This window comes from Phyllobates terribilis, unplaced genomic scaffold (assembly GCF_046119375.1).
Source record: "Phyllobates terribilis strain yellow unplaced genomic scaffold, ASM4611937v1 Scaffold_2__4_contigs__length_985480577, whole genome shotgun sequence".
In the NCBI taxonomy this organism is placed as follows: domain Eukaryota; kingdom Metazoa; phylum Chordata; class Amphibia; order Anura; family Dendrobatidae; genus Phyllobates; species Phyllobates terribilis.
The window spans coordinates 251,686,645-251,699,246 of NW_027362762.1; positions in this window are offsets into that span (position 1 = coordinate 251,686,645).

Genomic DNA, 12,602 nt, shown 5'->3' on the forward strand with positions numbered 1-12,602 from the left:
CCTTATGGAGGTCAGTATAGATGGACTAATAGACCAAGTCCCACACACTGCTAGAAGCCCAAATATTTTTTCAGAGCTAGATGCAGAGAAAAATTATATTCAGTTTGCAACATGACGGAGGTCAGTATAGATGGACTAATAGACCAAGTCCCACACACTGCTAGAAGCCCAAATATTTTTTCAGAGCTAGATGCAGATAAAAAATATTTTTAATTTGCATCCTGATGTAGGTCAGTATAGATGGACTGATAGACCAAGTCCCACACACTGCTAGAAGCCCAAATATTTTTTCAGAGCTAGATGCAGATAAAAATTATTTTTAATTTGCAACCTGATGGAGGTCAGTATAGATGGACTAATAGACCAAGTCGTACACACTGCTAGAAGCACAAATATTTTTTCAGAGCTAGATGCCGATAAAAATTATTTTTAATTTGCAACCTGATGGAGGTCAGTATAGATGGACTAATAGACCAAGTCCCACACACTGCTAGAAGCCCAAATATTTTTTCAGAGCTAGATGCAGAAAAAAATTATATTGAATTTGCAACCTGATGGAGGTCAGTATAGATGGACTAATAGAACAAGTCCCACACACTGCTAGAAGCCCAAATATTTTTTCAGAGCTAGATGCAGAAAAAAATTATATTGAATTTGCAACCTGATGGAGGTCAGTATAGATGGACTAATAGAACAAGTCCCACACACTGATAGAAGCCCAAATATTTTTTCAGAGCTAGATGCAGATAAACATTATTTTCAATTTGCAACCTGATGGAGGTCAGTATAGATGGACTAATAGAATGATGCTATGCCCAAAAGGTTTTACTTCACGAGGTGCAGTAAAAAAATTGGTATTCTATACACAGGTGGTGTAGCTTGCAACACAGATAGGCTACTCCACTGACTAACACACTCTGCAATAGACCAAAAAGGATTAGCTTTGCTAGATTTAGCCAAATGCTGTGAAAAAAACTTGCACAGCACTGACACACTGGCAAAAACTGATAGGAACTGATGTAACTTAGTCCTGAAAAGGACTGCAATTACAATTAGTCTTTACTCTCAACCTATCTATTTAAGAGCACAGACCTGCCTGATAAAAGTCGTATGAAATGCTGTAACCTAGTCCTTAAAAGGACTGCAATCACAACTATTCCCTACTCCCAAGCTATCTGTAGATTTGTGCGAAAATTGGCTTGAAATTAACAAGGTATAGCGCACACAGCAACAGCGGTGTCATCTAACACGCAGCTGCAGCAGTGAGAAAATGATGGCGACGGGGAAGATGGCTGGGTCTTATAGGGCAAGGACATGTGACATATACTGCCAGTGACACATGCCCTTGCTTGTGTGAAAAAAATCACTTCGCTCCGTGTGTGCACTGCTGATAGGCTGACAGATTGCACCTCCCCACTGTAAATGCGGGAAAGAGAAAAAAAAATGGAGATCTTCATTATTCCTGCAGAGCTCCATACTCTGCCCCTCCCCCCGCCCCGCTGTACACTCAAACTGCGTATTAACATTAATTTTCATCATTACTGAGAAAAAATCCAGTTATGATTTTGGTGCACGAACAGTTATCGAACATAACCTCGAACAGCCGAATTTTTTTCAAATCGTTCGTGTTCGCCGAACGGCTCGAACACCGCCCAAAACAACTCGAATTTGAGATTGGCGAACAGTTCGAGTCGAACAACGCTCATCTCTAGTGCCGAGCATGTCGAGGACAGTGATGCAGGCTCGCTCATCACTTATCTCCAGATGTGGGTGTTCTATCAATGATCAGATCATGTGGGACAATCTGGATTATGTGCACTATGGCGGATAGGTCAGGATCATGATGGTTTATTATTTTTTTGTGTTTTCTATTTTTATTTAAATAATTATTTAGTAATTTAGCTTTTTTTAACTTACACTGCACAAGCGCCGACTGATGAGAGACTACTCTTCTCATCAGCGGGGCTTGTGCTCGCTGTTAACAGTGAGAGCGGACGCCCCCGCTGATGGGAGAAGTAGTCCCATCAGTCAGCGCCTGTGACCTTTGGTAAGCTTTTTACCGTGGGCCACAGTGATAGCTGCGGGATCACGCTGATATCTGAGAGCGTGATCCCGCAGCGATGTGAGTGGCAGTATCTATATTACCACAGATCAAAGCCCCTGTTTCCCACGCTGTCATGCAGATGACAGTGTGGGAAACTACTGATCTTCAGGTTCGTGCTTCGGTACGGGTGCCTGAACACAAACCTTTTTTTGATGCTCGGGTTTAGTCAATGAACCCGAGCATCAAAACGTTCATTCATCTCTAGTGAAGAAAACATCGCAGCAAGACAGTCAAATCCAAATTGATTAAATCAGAGTAAGAGAGTTGGATGATAGTGATTGGGAGTTAATACAAGCCAGAATACAGTGAAGTTTATGGGAAGTGCCTACGATGAATCATACGGGAACTAACCTTAAGTTTAGTGATAGATTATTGAGCTTTCTGACAGTAAATATTGACTAGAAATGTAAAAAACTAAATCTGCTTTAACAATCAGAAAGTGGAAGAACTGTCCTTAAACCTTTGTAGCATGCAATAATGCAAATGTTGAAATTATTTAGTGGGAATGTTTTTTTAAAAAAAAACATGTTATGAATGTGAATCTTTAATTAACTCACTGTTACTCTTTTATGTAACGCAGATCCAATCTTATATATACATATTCATAAGTATTTACTAAGGTTATGCTTTCACACAGTAGAATATTTCTGCTGAGGTGGCCTTAATAAATCTACTGCAAAATCTACATGATGCAAATCAACAGAATCTTCTCAAATCAAAGGAATTGTTTCTGGTTTGTTCAAATGGGGTTTCATAAATTTTGGAAAACACTATTCCTCTACATTAATGGATACCACCTAGTATTTTTACTGAAGCTTTTAAATGCAAAATCTGTAATTAGTCAGTTGTAACACAAAATGAATACTGTAAAAACACATTCAAAATTAGTAGCAGAATTAATTTTTATCTCGACCCTTTCTTCAAAAAATATTTAACTATATAATTATACAGGTTTAAAAAGCACAGGTCCATCAAGTTTATTTTTTAGTAAAATGTCATTCATTTTTATAACTAGATTATTTCCAATTAGATAACCATTCTTTTAAATGCTGACTTTGTATCGGACATTACTACCTCTTGTTTTGGTCTGACTGCTCTAAATGTAAAGAATCCTTTCCTTCATAGATGTCTAGATTGCCTAACCTGGACATGAAATGAGCTTCATCTGGATTTTTTGTTAGACCCTTGTTAGATATACAGTGGGTACGGAAAGTATTCAGACCCCTTTAAATTTTTCACTCTTTGTTTCATTGCAGCCATTTGGTAAATTCTAAAAAGTTCTTTTTTTTCTCATTAAAGTACACTCTGCACCCCATCTTGACTGAAAAAAACAGAAATGTAGAAATTTTGGCAAATTTATTTAAAAAGATAAACTGAAATATCACGTGGTCATAAGTATTCAGACCGTTTGCTCAGACACTCATATTTAAGTCACATGCTGTCCATTTCCTTGTGATCCACCTTGAGATGGTTTTACTCCTTCACTGGAGTCCAGCTGTGTTTAATTAAACTGATAGGACTTGATTTGGAAAGGCACACACCTGTCTATATAAGACCTCACAACATGTCAGACCAAATGAGAATCATGAGCTCAAAGGAAATGCCCAAGGAGATCAGAGACAGAATTGTGGCAAGGCACAGATCTGGCCAAGGTTACAAAATAATTTCTGCTTTGCTCAAGGTTGCTAAGAGCACAGTGGCCTCCATAATCCTTAAATCGAAGAAGTTTGGGACCACCAGAAGTCTTCCTAGACCTGGCCGTTCAGCCAAACTGAGCAATCGTGGGAGAAGAGTCTTGGAGCGAGAGGTAAAGAAGAACTCCAAGATCACTGTGGCTGAACTCCAGAGATGCAGTAGGGAGATGGGAAAAAGTTCCACAAAGTCAACTATCATTGCAGCCCTCCACCAGTTGGGCCTTTATGGCAGAGTGGCCCGACGGAAGCCTATCCTCAGTGCAAGACATATGAAAGCCCGCATAGAGTTTGTTCAAAAACACATGAAGGACTCCCAGACTATGAGAAATAAGATTCTCTGGTCTGATAAGACGAGGATAGAACCTTTTGGTGATAATTCTAAGCGGTATATGTGGCGAAAACCAGGCACTGCTCATCACCGGCCCAATACAATCCCAACAGTGAAACATGATGGTGGCATCATCATGCTATGGGTTGTTTTTCAGCTGCAGGGACAGGAAGACTGGTTGCAATTGAAGGAAACATGAATGCGGCCAAGTGCAGAGATATCCTGGAGGAAAACCTCTTCCAGAGTGCTCTGGACCTCATACTTGGCTGAAGATTCACCTTCCAACAAAACAATGACCCTAAGCACACAGCTAAAATGGCTTCAGAACAACTCTGTGACCTTTCATGACTGGCCCAGCCAGAGCCCTGACATAAACCCAATTGAGCATCTCTGGAGAGACCTGAAAATGGCTGTCCACCAACGTTTACCATCCAACCTGACAGAACTGATGACATACACCCCCGGGTACTAAAAGAATTAAGTAATGTGATAGACAGACCGCTGTATCTTATATTCAAGCACTCTTTATGGACAGGGACTGTCCCACTAGACTGGCGCCAAGCAAATGTGGTACCAATATTCAAAAAGGGGTCTAAAAGTGACCCTGGGAACTATAGACCAGTCAGCTTAACTTCTGTTGTGGGTAAATTGTTTGAAGGATTTCTTAGAGATGCTATTGTAGAATATCTTAATGATAATAACTGTCTAACTCCATATCAACATGGATTCATGAGGGATCGCTCCTGTCAAACAAACCTGATCGCCTTCTACGATGAGGTGAGCTCACAGCTGGACCGGGGAGAGTCAGTGGATGTTGTATACCTTGACTTCTCCAAAGCGTTTGATACCGTGCCACACAAAAGGTTGGTATATAAAATGAGAATGCTTGGTCTGGGGGATAATGTGTGCAAGTGGGTAAATAGCTGGCTGAGTGATAGAAAGCAGAGGGTGGTTATCAATGGAGTAAGCTCAGGGTGTGTCAGTGTTACTAGCGGGGTGCCTCAAGGGTCTGTCTTGGGCCCTATATTATTTAATATATTTATTAATGATCTAGTGGAAGGGTTGCATAGTAAAATAGCAATATTTGCAGATGATATTAAACTTTGTAAAGTAGTTAATACAGATGAGGATAGGGCACAGCTACAGGAGGATTTAGATAAATTGGGGAGTTGGGCCAAAAAATGGCAAATGGGGTTCAATGCCGATAAATGTAAGGTCATGCACATGGGAAAGAAAAACAGCAGTCACCCATACATATTAAATGGGAAACCGTTGGGGAAATCTGACATGGAGAAGGACCTGGGCGTCTTGGTTAATAGCAAATTAAATTGGAGTGCCCAGTGTCAGGCAGCAGCTGCGAAGGCAAATAGAGTCATGGCATGCATCAGAAGAGGAATAGGGGCATATGATGAGAACATTGTTCTTCCTCTGTATAAAGCGCTGGTAAGGCCGCACTTAGAATATTGTGCACAGTTCTGGGCTCCGGTGCTCAGGAAAGACATATTGGAGCTAGAGAGGGTACAAAGGAGGGCGACTAAGGTAATAAAGGGAATGGAGGGACTAGAATACCCAGAGAGGTTGTCAAAATTAGGCCTATTTACGTTGGAAAAGAGAAGACTTAGGGGAGACCTCATAAGCATGTATAAATACAGCAGGGGGCAGTACAGAGATCTCTCCCATGACCTGTTTATACAAAGGATGGTGACAAAGACGAGTGGGCACACTATGCGTCTGGAGGAAAGGAGGTTCCTACACCAGCATAGAAGGGGATTCTTTACGGTCAGAGCCGTGAGACTCTGGAACTCTCTGGGAGAGGAAGTGGTGATGTCCAACTCACTTAATGAGTTCAAGATAGGCCTGGACACCTTTCTTGAGAACAATAAAATTACATTTTATGCTTAGTGATAGTTAATTAATCCAGGGATTTAATCTGACTTCCAGATTAGTGTCGGGAAGTGAATTTTTCCTCAATGATGTAAATTGGCCTATACCGCATGTTTTTTTTTTTTACTTCCCCTGGATCAACGCTGCGGAATAGCTGCAGTGCACAAGAAATAGGCTGAACTGGATGGACGCTTGTCTTTTTTCGGCCTTATAAACTATGTAACTATGTAACTATGTAACTGGAGAGAATCTGCAAGGAAGAATTGCAGAGGATCTCCAAATTCAGGTGTGAAAAACTTGTTGCATCATTCCCAAGAAGACTCAAGGCTGTACTAGCTCAAAAGGTTGCTTCTACTCAATACTGAGCAAATTGTCTGAATACTTATGACCATGTGATATTTCAGTTTTTCTTTTTAAATAAATTTGCAAAAATTTCTACATTTCAGTTTTTTTTCAGTCAAGATGGGGTGCAGAGTGTACTTTGATGAGAAAAAAAATTAACTTTTTAGAATTTACCAAATGGCTGCAATGAAACAAAGAGTGAAAATTTTAAAGGGGTCTGAATACTTTCCGTACTCACTGTAAATAATTCTCTATTTCTTTGTAATGGCCATGTGTATATTTATATTTAGGAATGAGATCACCTTTCAGTTGTCTTTTCTATAACCTGACCAGGCCTAATTTTTACAACCTGTCTTCACAAGAAATACGTTCTACTTCTTTTATTAATCTAGTAGTCATTATTGTAACCTTTTTATCCATTATGGAGATCAAATTTGTAAAAGTGACATCAGGAAGAATAAACTATTGGTTGACTTATTGTTCCCCTAAATTCAATTCTCAGAAATGGACAATTAACAGATATTTTAAGTGTTAGTTTATGTAGCATTTTTATGAACTTTGTTTTCAATAAAAAACACTGAAAGTCATGATGTTGTTTTACAATAGTTTGAGAACACTGAAAAAAAAGTTTGTGAGAAAGAGCCCTTACATTAATTTTCAAAATGTATTCTCCTTGCTCTCACATTAACAATGTCAGAATTGTCCAAAATGTATTACATGCAATATCTTTTTTTATCTCCCATTGCTAATCTATTCTTATCTGTCATTTCTAATCTTTTTATGTAGAATTATATGGATGGAAATACACTACTAAAAAAAAATAAAGGGAACACTTAAACAACAGAATATAACTCTAAGTAAATCAAACTTCTGTGAAATCAAACTGTCCACTTAGGAAGCAACACTGATTCACAATCAATTTCACATGCTATTGTGCAAATGGAATAGACAATAGATGGAAATCATTGGCAATTATCAAGACGGTTGGCCATGGGTTCCTCCTAATGTAGGACAATTCCAGACCTTATGTGGCTGGAGTGTGTCAGCAGTTCCTGCAAGATGAAGGCATTGAAGCTATGGACTAGCCCGACCATTCCCCAGACCTGAATCCGATTGAGCTCATCTGGGACATCATGTCTCGCTCCATCCACCAATGTCACATTGCACCACAGACAGTCCAGGAGTTGACGGATGCTTTAGTCCATGTCTGGGAGGAGATCCCACAGGAGACCATCAGCAACTTCATCAGGAGCATGCCCAGGCATTGTAGGGAGGTCACACAAGCATGTGGAGGCCACACACAATACTGAGCCTCATTTTGACTTGTTTTAAGGACATTACATCAAAGTTGGATCAGCCTGTAGTGTGTTTTTCCACTTTAATTTTGGGGGTGACTCCAAATCCAGGCCTCCATTGGTTAACAAATTTGATTTCCATTGATGATTTTTGTGTGATTTTGTTGTCAGCACATTCAACTTTGTACAGGACAAAGTATTCAATGACAATATTTCATTCATTCAGATCTAGGATGTGTTATTTGAGTGTTCCCTTTATTTTTTGAGCAGTGTATATTAAACATTCAAAGGAAGAGAGCAGAAATTAAAAGGCAAGAGATGGTACACGGGCACTAAAAACGCAGCTTGTGTTCTAAGGTTCATATCACTTCTAACCTAACAATCGGTTTGCTGTAGATAATGTTTGCCTTGTCTTCTTCTCTTCTGAGATGCTAAATTAACAAAGTGATCCAAAATCAAACGGCAATGAATTTGCTCATTTGCTCTACACGTTTTTCATTTTGTAGTCGTATTGAACCAGAGCTGTCAGTATGTCTCTCACATGATAAGAACGAAGCCTAATTTTATGTACAGCGTTACTTGCAAACAAATCATGCTAATTCGAAGCAATTAGTGTGCTTTTTCTGTGATGCAAAATAAGTGGATTTTGTATGGATACCGTTTTTCTAAAGCCCATATACTCGCAGGTGTCTAGGGTAGCTGTGGAAATATAGTGTTGACATTCCTCATTAAGGGTTCCAGCTGGTAAAACATTTAGTTCCTTCTGGAATAGCTGAAATCCAGGATCTAACAGTATAAATATAATATAGTATTACTTGTCAGAAGCAAAGGATGTTTAAGTGACTTTGTCTTAAGAGAGACATTGGTTGTGTTCAGATAGGAGAAGAAAGTAAAAAATGCTGCAGAATGTAATATATTTGCAATTTATAAACTCCAGCGCTTGTATAAAAATCTACATATACTGCTGACATTTATAATATATGCACCTTCCATTTGTCTTTGTAAGTACTTTAGACAAACTCCCTACTCAGCATTTCACAGAATTGAAGTTAATCATAAGGATGTGCAACTGACAAAATGAAAACATTATTGACTACCTGCCTGACTTTTTGACTAAGGCAAAATTAAAGGTTTTGTCATGTTGACATCTAGAGGTAGTTTAAGACTGTAAACAGTTGTTGCTCTTTATTTTCAATGAGATAGGAGACTAATAAAACCATTTTATTGGATTCCAACCAGTTTTCACCATAATCAATGACAACCAAACAGCACTGGCATGCACCACTTGGCATAAACAACCGAATATACTGCAGCTAGCAATTGCAGTGGTTGTCGGTTATATTTTATATGTACCATGCCAGTTTGGTCATTCTAGTACTGCTCTATAGTCAAATTGTCATGGTCAGCTTAAGCTTTCTATTAGATGACATTGAGGAAAACTCTCTTACTAAGGTAGAGCACCATGCCACTAGTTAAAAGCTGAATTTTCTGTTTTTGCCAAGAGCTTCAATTTAATACTCCTTTCACATAGTGTTTTGCAGTTTTTTTTGGAGGTCTACTTCGGGAGGATTTCCCATTGTATACATCCAGGCTATACCTCTGTTGGATCCACTGTTTAGGAAACAGAGTGGCATCCATTGCCTATTAGCTCCCATTGTCAACAATGTATTCTGTGCGATATATATTCTCACTGAATGCCTTATATGTAATAGCACACTTTCTTCCTGGTTAAAGATGATTGCTGGGGTCCTAGTGGAATATCCCGTGAGCTTAGTTTTTCCAAAACTCCCCAGGTGAAAAGGCTATTTTTTATTTATTTATTTTACTTGCTTATATGGTGCCATTATATTTTGCAGCCATTATAATGACTGAACCCTTTGGAAACATTCTAAATTCTCTTTTGGTCATTTTTTAGAATCTAGATGGAAACCGGAGAACCCAGAGAACGCCCACGTAAACACTAGGAGAACTTGCAGACTCCTTGCAGATGGTGACCTTCTTGAAGTTGAAGCCAGGACCACAGCACTGTAGAGCAACAGAGCTAACCACTGAGCCACAATGTTGCTCTACTTTTTAAACAAGACCATATCTCGTTATACAATATTGTACTGAATGTAGGGTATAACTTAGCTGACACTTTATAAAGGTGATCTCATGATTTATTTTCATACCAATGAGGCTGATCGATTATTAAAAACTATTTTACGGTAATTTATCATGCTCTGGAAAACAAATACCCTTTTCATCACTATCACTTTTTGCTTTCATGTGTCCCCCTTGTACTGTTGTTAATTAGTGCTTGTGGGGATGGGCTTGGGTAGAATCAATCTTCTTCCCACATTGGTGGCTGAAAAGTGAGTCCCTTCTTTACTTCTGCAGAAAGAACCTTCTCAGATACACCGCCATGTTTCTTTCCTGACAAGCAGGGCAGAAAGCTCTGTCTATTAGTTGCTCTACAGTACATAGAACATCTCTTTACAAAGAGCTGGCTGTGAGAAGAATGAGTGAGCATGCATGTCTACCAACAATCAACTCAACAGATAGATGTGCATATTGCTTTATTTTCAGGATCCATACAGTAAATATGATATTTAATTGAAAAATATCCCCTTTTAGTCTGTAAAATGATAATCACACACAGAAATTATAGGACAGAAAAAAAATATGTTGCAGATTTTGGAACAGATGTTCAGGTTTGTTTCACAGCATATATTTTACACTGCATGGGAATGCCAAAAAAGTCAACATAATGAAGTATTTGGGAAAGTATTGTAAGGGCAGTTAGAATGTGAGTTTCATTGCTGATGGATTTAGAAAGGCAATATAAATTTAATATTGATCCAAAGCCATTTTATTTTTTCAAGAAATGGTATCCAGTTAACACCAATTTCACAAGAATTGATTGAACCAGGAACTCCCTCGAGCAATCATGGACGCAGTTTGGTGTTCAGGTTTTACTGACAGATGTTATTAATTCATTTTATAAAATAGTTTTTATCAGAATAAAAGTTTGTCATATTTCAAATCTGATATTTATCTATAGTTTTATAGAAGTAAAACCATTCCTTTTTCATAATTACTAATGTGTCTACCCTTTTTTATCTTCATGTCAGGTTGCAATTAATCATGATAATAATTCAATATAATTTCAAACAATCGAGTGAAAAAACATATTTGTTAAATGTAAACTTTTTAAATTAGTCACTGTCCTTTAAGAAAATGTCTATACATTAGTGACTAGTGACTAAAAGAATCTATGTAATGTATGTTATCAGAGAAATATGGTTCATTCTCCACTTATGAGTCACTTTCTCCCCTCCCCCTTCCTCATGAACTCAACTTTTCCTCTGAGAAAAAAGGAGATCAAAACCATCTTTGTTAAAGCAAAATAGATTGTCAGCTCGCTAAATAATGAGGTTACTTTAAAACCTATGGAGAGTTGAAGCACATGTGGAGGGAGGAGCAGAGAGAAGCACTGACACAGAGAAACAAAGCTCCATCCTGCATCTTCAAGCAAAAAATCAATTTAACTCCAGAGATGCATTCACAGCTACACTGCTCAGTACTGCTCTATTGTCAAACTACAAATCCCAGCTCTTACATGTCCTGAAGCGAAGGCCCGTAGGTGTTGTATTGGGATAGTTATGGTCTTCTTGTGTTTGGCAATTTTGATGCTTTCTGCACTGACAGGACCATGACAGGATGATGTACTCTAACACACAACCGGATATTATGGCCTAGTCTATGCAGGAGCCTGTAATGTTGTGAGACATTACCTTATAGATTGTAAGCTTGCAAGCAAGGCCCTCATTCCTCTTGTAACTGTTAAACTATGTGTTACGTTGTATTCTATTTATTGTCTGTACATGTCCTCGCTTAATTATAAAGTGCTGCGGAATATGTTGGCGCTATAAATAAAATTATTATTTACTATTTATTATTATCAGAAAATGTTAAAGATGGCCCAGTGAAGACAGCATCAGTGACTAAACCAAAGAAGATTGGTAAGTATAATTTTTAATCCCTTTCTGGCCCTTTTGAAGAGCTCCAATGTATGGGAGATGGCTGCTGGCCAACTGGACAACTGATGCATCATTCAGTCCACAGCCATCTAATCTGCATGGCCTTAACCCCTGTTTTCTCCTCAGAATTTCTGGAAGACTGTTTCAGGGACATGCAAAAATTTCTGCAGACTGGCAGTGAGGGTACAATTGTCTCCTCTTTACTTTTATCACTTATTTTTAGGCTTAGTGTTCCTTTAACACAAAATTATTCAATCTGTGTTTACTCAGTAAACTTGTCCATAAATACATGAAATTTGTGAAAAAAAAAAATCTATTATAATATTTTTCTACATTTTTCATTTTCTTCTAATAGAAGTTTTAATGGAAATGTGCATAAAACTCTGGAAGTTGCTACTTTTTGCTATCATATAACAGGTGAAACAGTTCACTATTAACAAAATACTTTTTATTTCCCAATGTCGATTTCACAATTCTACTGCACAAACCTGTCAGAGCATTATTTCTGCACTTGAACAGTAGCATAGCAGCTGATGAAATTTATCAGGCAGTGGCATAATGTTCAGGTGGGCTTAAAACAGATTGATTTATCACAGGTCCTTCAGGGAGAAGGGGTAAGGCATGCTTTCATCAATATATATGTCTCCTGCAAAACCTACAGGGCTCTTACTTCATTCAAAGTCTTGCCTTAGCATTGTGAATTTATGCTGGCAGTAACTCCAAGTTTGGGTGACAATGAGGTTTATTTTTAAATGGATTTAAAGATGTGAAGTGAGTCCTGCCTATGTATAAGCAAACTATAATATCAGGAATTTTTCACAATTTGACTACTTTGTAATTGTATTTTTAAGGTAATAGAAATATGGCAAAATCATTTCCCCCCACTAAAAATATTACAATTATTTTTGTATCGCAAATTAATTGCAAGCAGTT